Source organism: Trichosurus vulpecula, chromosome 5 (assembly GCF_011100635.1).
Source record: "Trichosurus vulpecula isolate mTriVul1 chromosome 5, mTriVul1.pri, whole genome shotgun sequence".
Classification (NCBI taxonomy): Eukaryota; Metazoa; Chordata; class Mammalia; order Diprotodontia; family Phalangeridae; genus Trichosurus; species Trichosurus vulpecula.
In genome coordinates this window covers 46340625-46348982 of record NC_050577.1, presented here as the reverse complement: position 1 = coordinate 46348982, position 8358 = coordinate 46340625, and the positions used below count along the sequence as shown (strand labels likewise).

The following is an 8358-nucleotide window of genomic DNA, read 5'->3' as shown; positions in this document are numbered from 1 at the left end:
AATATAATATGATAGAAAGAGCACTGGATATAGAGACAGAAGTCCTGGGTTCAAATCTCTGTCCTTTGCCTGAGTAACCATGACTTTAAGCAAATCACTCACCCCTTCTGGACTTCTATTTCTTTATCCATGAAATGATCAGATTGAGTTAGATTATTCCTAAATTCTTTTCTAATTCTAAATCCTATTGATCAAAGCCTTGCTATAACTACTATTTTCAGTGTCCATGTCTTGAAATTCTTTACAATTGGACCTTTTGTTGTTGTTCAGTCGTGTCCAACTCTTCATGACCCCAGTGGGGTTTTCTTGGCAAAGATACTTGCCATTTCCTTCTCCCGCTCATTTTTACAGATGAGGAAACTGAGGCAAACAGGGATAAGGATCTGATAAGTAAGTATCTGAGGCCAGATTTGAATTCAGAAAGAACAGTCTTCCTGACTCCAGGCCTGGTACATTATGGTGCCACCTAGCTTCCCCACAGCTGGGCCTACAGTATATCAAAGTCTTGATATTTCAATAGCCTAAATTCCCTGAATCAATGAATGAATGAAGGATCAATTAATTAATTAATTTTAAAAGCATTTGTATTCCAGACATCCTGATAAAGGTTAGAGTTACAAATAAAAAAAAAATTTACATCATACTGGGAAGGCAATGCATTTAATGAAGTTGTGGCCAAAGAAGGGAATTTGGTCTGGAGTCACAAGGAATGGTGAGTTGGTCCACAGAGCAGACAATTGACATGCCCATTTCAGAAGCAATGGTGATGTTGATTTTATTACTATGCCCGGAGGAAGGGGAGGGGACCTAAGTCAAGATGAGATTCAAGAAAGGATCTACTCAGCAATGAATTCTGATGTATGAGCAAATAGGCTTCTGGGATCATTTCTAAATGCTGCACTAGCTTCTAGTTTGTTCTAATGCAGGCTTTTTAAGTGCATCATAGGACACAGCATTCATTCATTGATTTTTATAGAAAATGTCTATTTCAAGTGCAGCAGTATTTGACTGGCAAGCTCCTAAAACTCTTTGCATGCAGACTTAGAGCTTGTCAGAAATGTTTAGTGAATTCCTGGGCCACAGTTAGGCTAGACTACAATCCTTTGGGGGATGCCTGTCAACTTCATACAGCTGTATCCTGAGATGCTTTGGCTCTCATCAAATAGAGTGTGCGAGGAAAGCTGGAGATTGTGTTTTGACTAAGAGCTAATAGGAAGAAAGCCCCTGGAAGCCTTTGGAAGGGCTCACTGCATCACTGCTTTCATTCGACATTTCTGCTTTATTTCATGTATTTATTTTAAAATCGGTGTTTTAGAGTAAACCCAACAGAATTCCTAGTGATTAGAAGCAAAGAAGTGCTGAAGGAGCCATCTGGGTCCACCCAGCACCTGGGAAAACCTGCCCTTTGGGGGGAAGCTGTCTAGCCAGTTAATTATGCCATAGGGACCCACCAAGCACAGATCCTACAGGGTGGGAGTCTTGGATCCTTCTAGCTCCCTAATTGGAGATTATTCAGTAAAGAGACAAAGAAAGAAGCCTTTCCTGATTCCTTCAGCTATTTCATCTTGTAAGTACCTAGTTATTTATGTGGTGCCTACTCTCATTAGATTGTAAGCTCTTTTAGGGAAGGGGTGGTTTTTGCCTCTCTTTGTATCCCTAGCACTTGGCACAGTGCCTGGCACTTAGCAAGTGCTAAATAAATGCTTGTTGACTGACTGACTGGGTGTCAGCTGAAATAAACTATAAGAGAGAAATGTGGCCTGCCAGAGCATACCAGCTGTATCAACTAGGATAGGAAAACATGATATAGTTAGAAGGAATACTGGCTCCAGAGTCAGAAGTTTTGAGTTGCAAGCTTGCCACTTGATGCTTGCTGCCTATATGAACTTGAATGAATGAGTGAATGAATATATATATATATATATATATATATATATATATATTAAGCCCTTTCTACATTCCAAGTACTGTACTAAGTAGTAGAGATTAAAAATAGAAAATCAAGGCAGTCCCTGCTCTCAAGAACCTTCCTTTTTAACATGGGGAGACAAGAAATATAGGAGGATTTAACTGTAAGCCAGATGGAAAGGTCCCATGTTCCTTAGAGTGCAATGGGAAAGCAGATGGCAATGCATTTTTTAAAATGTCATTCCACTGATAAAATTCGAATTGTTTTGGGTGTTGAGCCATTTGCTAGTGCCAAGGTCTTTGGTGGTAATAATTTTCTTTTCTGGGTTTTTAGTAGCTGTGGCTACTGAAGAGGTGAGGGCCGCAACACCAGCAGGTGCTTGGCCACATCTCCACAAGGGTTGCTCCCTTAGGCAAAGGCTGTGGGGACCAGGCTAGAAGCCAGAATGGTAATCTAGGGGATGCTGCTATTCCTGGAGATCTTGGGTTAAGCATCTTAGACCATCTCCACTTGGTCATGGTGGTGATTTGACATGGCTGGCACATGCCACCTCTTATCTCTCCCTCAGGATTCCCTGCTACTTCAGCTAGGCTGGTTTACCTGCCCAATGATGGCAGGTGGTCAGCAGCTGATGTTGGCGTGAGTTACTTAACCTAACTGGTAAGCTTCTGTTTTCTCATATGTCAAAGAAGAGGGTTGGAATAGCTCTCCTCAGAGGTCCCTTCCAGCTCTAAAGCAATGATTTTAATGAACCCATAAACCATCTCTATCACTTGAGGGATCTTGAACAGCAGTGCCGCATAAGTCCTAAGCCACACATCCCTCACTGCAGATATTCAGAAGACTTAGTTAGGCATGTATTAGGGCTGCCTAATCTGGTCTAGTTTGTTTAGGATTTATACTATTCTACATCATTGTACAACAGAAAGAACACTGAATTTGGACTCAGAGGACCTGAATTCAAATCTTCCAAGCCAGCAGAAGAATCATATCCCCTGCTTGTATTATCAGCTACTAGACTTTTCAACTTCCTCTCGGTATTGAGTGTGTCAGTGTCTAAGGATCAAAAATAGTACATGATTTCTAGAAAGTCTCACAAGTACTAGGCTTTGGTTTCTTTTTCCTTGCTGTTTTGTGGTTCATTGTGATAGAGGGCTTGAAAACGCACCTTTCCCTGACATCTAGAAGGGGAATTCGGTATTTTTTTGATTTAAAGTTAAAGTTTTAACTGGTTCAATCAGTACAAGGTTTGATTCTTCCACAGCACAGCAAAATGAACATGAGCACAGAGAACCTTGCCTTTTCTGGGGCAAGTTCAATTTGCCAGTATCATTTCTGCCTCCACAGAAAGTAGATGTAAGCTATCGAAATCATTGTTCTTATGAGACTCGTCCTGCATAGTAATATACAGCTTAAAAAGCATTTTAATTTCGCCAACGCACAGCTAAGATCCCATAATTACTCTGCTCCAAAATCTATGGTGGTTTCCCGTTACATGCAGAATAAAATGTAAAGCAGTTATTCTGACATTCAAGGCTTTACACAATCTGGCTTCAAACCACTTCTCCAGCCTCATTATTTCCATTTCTGTTATTCTAGGTTAGAGTTAAAACTAGACTACTCAACACCGCCTGTTCTCACCTTGCCTTCTCCTATCGTTATCTAGCACATGGGGCTGACGTAAATGCTTAGAATGGGCTTTCTTATTTACAATTGGCAAAATCTCTCCCTTCAAGAAATCATTTCATAGTCTCCTCTTCCCTAAAGATTTCTTAGTCCCCCCAGCTGGAGGTGAATCTTCTCTCTTCAGATTTCTCTGGTACTTTGGATTTCTCCCTTGCACTTTGGACATTTTGCCTTTTCACTTGAAATTCAGCAGAAGGCCAGACCTCTCATTGGGTTATAAACATTTGTGCTGAGCACAATGACTTGTATATAGCACCTGCTAGTAAATTCTTGGCGCTGAATTAAATTACATCATTAGGTCATTACAATGTGAAGTATAAGCTCCTTGGGGGCAAGGATTATTTTTAATTTTGTCTTTGTATCTCTAACCCTTAAAACAGTGTAGGTAGTTCATAAATGCTTACTAAATCATGTGAATTATGGCAGATGGCAGTAAGCAGTGCATCCTCATTGTACAGGTGAAGAAAGTGAGACCAAAGACCTTAATTACCAAATAAATGGTGGTAGTTGTTGCTGTTCATATTTCATTTTCCAAGAGGACCAATGGCATCATGAGCATGATGTCTTGACTTGCCCATAAGTTGAATGAATTAAAAGAAGGGCACAAACCAGGTCTTCCAAGTCCCACATACAGCGCTTTCTACTCTCCCATGATATATCTCTGTCAGTTACAAACTCCAGTGATTACATCACTTAAATACAAGAGAGTATTTCTATTATTGAATGAGTGCCACTTATTTCTAAATCTTGTTTTCTCCTCTGTTTTCTTTAGACTCCTAAGGACCCAATCCCTAGAATGGTACTACAATAACGTGAAAAGCCGCTTCAAACGTTTTGGCAGTGCCAAGGTCCTGAAGAACTTGTACAAAAAGCACAGACTGGAGAGTGGAGCTTGCTTCGACATAATAGGTATTGGGCCCTGCTCCAGGGACTATTAATAGTCTGATGAAGGGCAAATGACATCATTGTGAATGAGTTTAAGGTATAAGTGATGTGGGCCTAGGGATGAGTTAAGCAGAAGGTATGCAAGCAGTGGAAATACATTTGGACATCCCTGCTTGACTAAAAGGTTAAAAATGCAGAATCAGGGAGAGGTAAGGGTAGTGGACAGGAGTCCTCAATCTAGCTATAAGTTGAATTTTCATAGTATTCCCTTTGAGATATCATTAAGTTTTAGAATTATAGAGTCTTGGAGTTAGAAGGGGCTTCATCTAGTTCAACTTGAACCTGAGCCAAAAAAAAAAACCTCATCTATATTGCCACCAATGGATGGTTGTATAGCAATTACTCAAAGTCCTCCAGTGATGAGAAACTCACTACCTCTCAATGCTTTTGGACAACTCTCTTTGTTAGGAAGTTTTTCCATTAATCCAAAATCTACTTCTCTAAGACTCATTTGGTCTTGATTCGGTTCTCTGAGGCCAAGAAGAACAAATCTATTCTTCCACCCAATAGCCCTTCAAATACTGAAGACAGCTGTCATTTCTCCCATCACTCACATACACATAACCAGTACCACCACCAAGATCACCACCACATTCTAAATCTTCTCTTTTCCAGGCTAAATATCACGAATTTTGTCAACTGATCTTCATATAGCCTTATCTCTAGTCTTCTAGTCCCCCTCTTTTGGACATAGTCTATTTTGTCCACATCTTTCCTAAAATATGGCACACAGGACTGGACTCCATATGTCATTAGAGTAGAGCAGATAGCATTTATATAGTGTTTTGAGGTTTACAACATTGGACCATCACCAACCTGGTTCTTAATACTGTGCCTTGATGAATATAGCCTAAAACCACATTAGCTGGTTAGGGCATTACATCACATGTTAAACCTGCAAATTTTATGGGTAAAGAAAGAAACCAATTCAACAAAGGGTCAAAACTGAGTCTCCTATGATAAACCAGATTTGGGTTAGAATGGAACTTGAAAGTCCTTTATACTTCTAGCCTACAAGCCTGGTCAAACTCTCCTAGTCACTCACCTGTTATGCTTAGATACAGATAATCGGGGGAGAGTGTACTTACTCTAATATTTTAGGTTCAAGTCCTATATCTCCCACTTTCTATTTATTTGACATTGAGTCTCTTAACTTCGTTTAACCCTCGGTTTCGCTATCTGAAAAATGAAAGAGTTGGACTAACTAGATGATCTCTAACATTCTTTCTGGCTGTAAGTCAACGATTCCATCATGTTATGACCTTTTGATTTAGTCTTTTCTATATAGTTAACCCAACTCATTAATCCAAAGGACTTTAGTATTTAGTATTAAGGAACTCTTATGAACCCTATCCAATCAACAAATATTTCTTGGGCATGACCATGAAGAAGATGCTTCATATTTTTAGTATTTAGTATTTTAGTACTGTATAAATTAATAAATTTTTGCTAGTTGATAAAATTAATTTTTGTACTCTTGCCATGGCAACAAGCACACCTCAATAATGGTTCTTTTCTAAATTCAAATGTGGGTTTATGTCTTCCTGCACATTGTGGGCAGGATAGATTCCATTTTAATTCCAGATCCTGTAGGATGTTGTTAATTATCTCCTGAGGTCAATCGCAGCATCATTTTCTATGAGGACTTATCTGACCTCCTCAGCTGCTATTAGCTCCTCCTGCAAAATGGCCTTCTATTTATTTTAAATAGTTTTATATGTACTTGTATGTGCACATGTCATCCCTTGCAATAGAATGTAGTAAGCACCTCAAGGACAGGAATTATTTCTTTTTTATCTTTGCATCCCCAGGACCTAACACAGTCACTGGCCCATTGTAGAAGCTTAAAAAGAGCTTGTTGATTGATTGTTCACTTTGCTGGTTAAGGGGACAGGCCTTCCCTATTGAGTATCAATGGATCCAGACTTGACCTAGATGGGGACAACACTTATCAGTTTTCACCAATTAGGTTTTAAGGGAGAATTTTACTGTGTAGTATTTACGTACTTATGACAAACAGGTTAATTGGAGTTAGAAATTGTTTGCTTTGGTCTGATAGTTGTTGTTCAGTTAGTTCAGTTGTCTCTGACTCTTTGTGACCCCATTTGGAGTTATCTTGTCAAAGATACTGGAGTAGTTTTCCCATTTCCTTCTCCAGCTCATTTTACAGATGAGGAAACTGAGGCAAATAGGGTGAAGTAACTTGCCCAGGGTCACCCACCCAGTAAGTGTTTGAGATCAGATTTGAACTCAGGAGGTTGAGTCTTCCTGGAATCAGGATGATCTCTATCCATTGCAACACCTGGCTGCCCCTGCCTGACATAGTGTTTATATAGGGCTTTAAGAGTTGCAAAGTGTTGTATATGCATTTTCTAATTTGATCCTTGCAAAAACCCTTAGAGATATGTGGATTATTATCCCCATTTTACAGATGAGGAAACAGAGTCCAAGAGCAGTGAAGGGACTTGTCTGGATTTGAACTCAGGCCTCTCTTGACTCCAGGTCCACCTCTCTATCCCCTGTGCTACCTACGTTATGGAAACTAAGGGAAAACATGTCAGAGCAGTGAGAACAGGATAATGAACGCAAAGAATGTTGGTTCAGTCCGGAGCCATACTGTCTTCACCACTCTGCTGGCACCAGGGAATTGTTTGATTAGCAAATGATGCTGAAGAAGAAATATCATCCATCTCATTTTCAGCCTTTTTACTGTCATCATCTCACATTGTTGGGGTTTTCAACACTCCCTTCAGTTTTGTCTCATCTAAAAATAAGATACCCATTTAGACAAGGGAGGAATAGGAAGGAACTTTTTAACTCATATGGACTTTCGGACGGGTTGGCACAGATATAGGCTCACAAGCTACATGGGAATCTTGTAGCCAAGAGAGAAAAATATCCCTGCTTTTTTATCTTCTTCCTTTCTGATTTTCCTAAAATGTTCTTTAAGAACAGGAACTAAGAGAATAGGATCCTAGACACTGAGTACTTGGAACTCCAAGAGACCTTCATGATTAGCTGGTCCAAAGCCCTTGTTCTATTTACCTTGATGTCCAGAGTCACTAAATGTTTGGTCCAAAATCACCAGTGTTCATGCCCTCAGATTTCAAATCCAAGGTTCTTTCCACTGAACCATATTGCCTCGGTTTCTAAGCACTGTTAAGGGGGACACCAGAGCTGCCATTTCATTAGAATAGGGAAGTGCCAGAGAAGAAACCCTCTCCACCAAATGCAAATTGGCTGCCGCCCTTCAACATGGAGCCTTAGCAAGTTGCCCTGGGAACTGAGATGTGATAGGATTTGGCCCTGGTCATATTTGATGTGACTCATACCTGACTCAGAGGCCTGCCTTCTACCCACATTGCTGCCTCTGGGCAATGCCATCCCCTTTGAAACTAAACTCTATTTCTGTTCCTATGAGGATAACCAAGGTATCTGTAACTCAGGCGTTGGCTAATTATAAATGGGACTATTAGGTAATGTGACCAATTCTACAAGCTACACACAATTAGTCTCCTTGCTTTATATTCCTCCTCTGCTTCTCATTACACTGTGTACATCATGCACTTTCCTACTCTGCTTTGTACTCTGTGTGTGTATTTGTACCTGTGTCTTATCACCCCATCTATTTCCCTCCTCCATCCTTCTCCTTCTCGCCGTGCCTCTCCCCCTGTCTCCCTCCCTTTCTCCTCTCGTCACTCTTTCCCTCTCTCTCATTGTGCCAGGGGCAGAAGCTACTAGGACAAAATGAAGGCAGTCCCTGACATCAAGAAGTTTGTATCCTATCAAAACTCAGAGGGAAATAAGGAAGAGAGGCA

The 8358-nt window shown here is 40.3% G+C and overlaps 1 protein-coding gene across 2 annotated transcripts in view; it reads left to right on the top strand.

The window, feature by feature from the left end:
- Positions 1-4371: 4371 nt before the first annotated feature.
- Positions 4372-8358, top strand: part of LOC118851980 (myosin VIIA and Rab interacting protein) — a 93345-nt gene continuing 89358 nt past the window's right edge. For both annotated transcript variants that reach the window (XM_036761591.1, XM_036761590.1), the window contains exon 1: positions 4372-4504. The gene's annotated coding sequence lies outside the window, so the exon portion shown is untranslated. The remainder of the gene's footprint in view (positions 4505-8358) is intronic.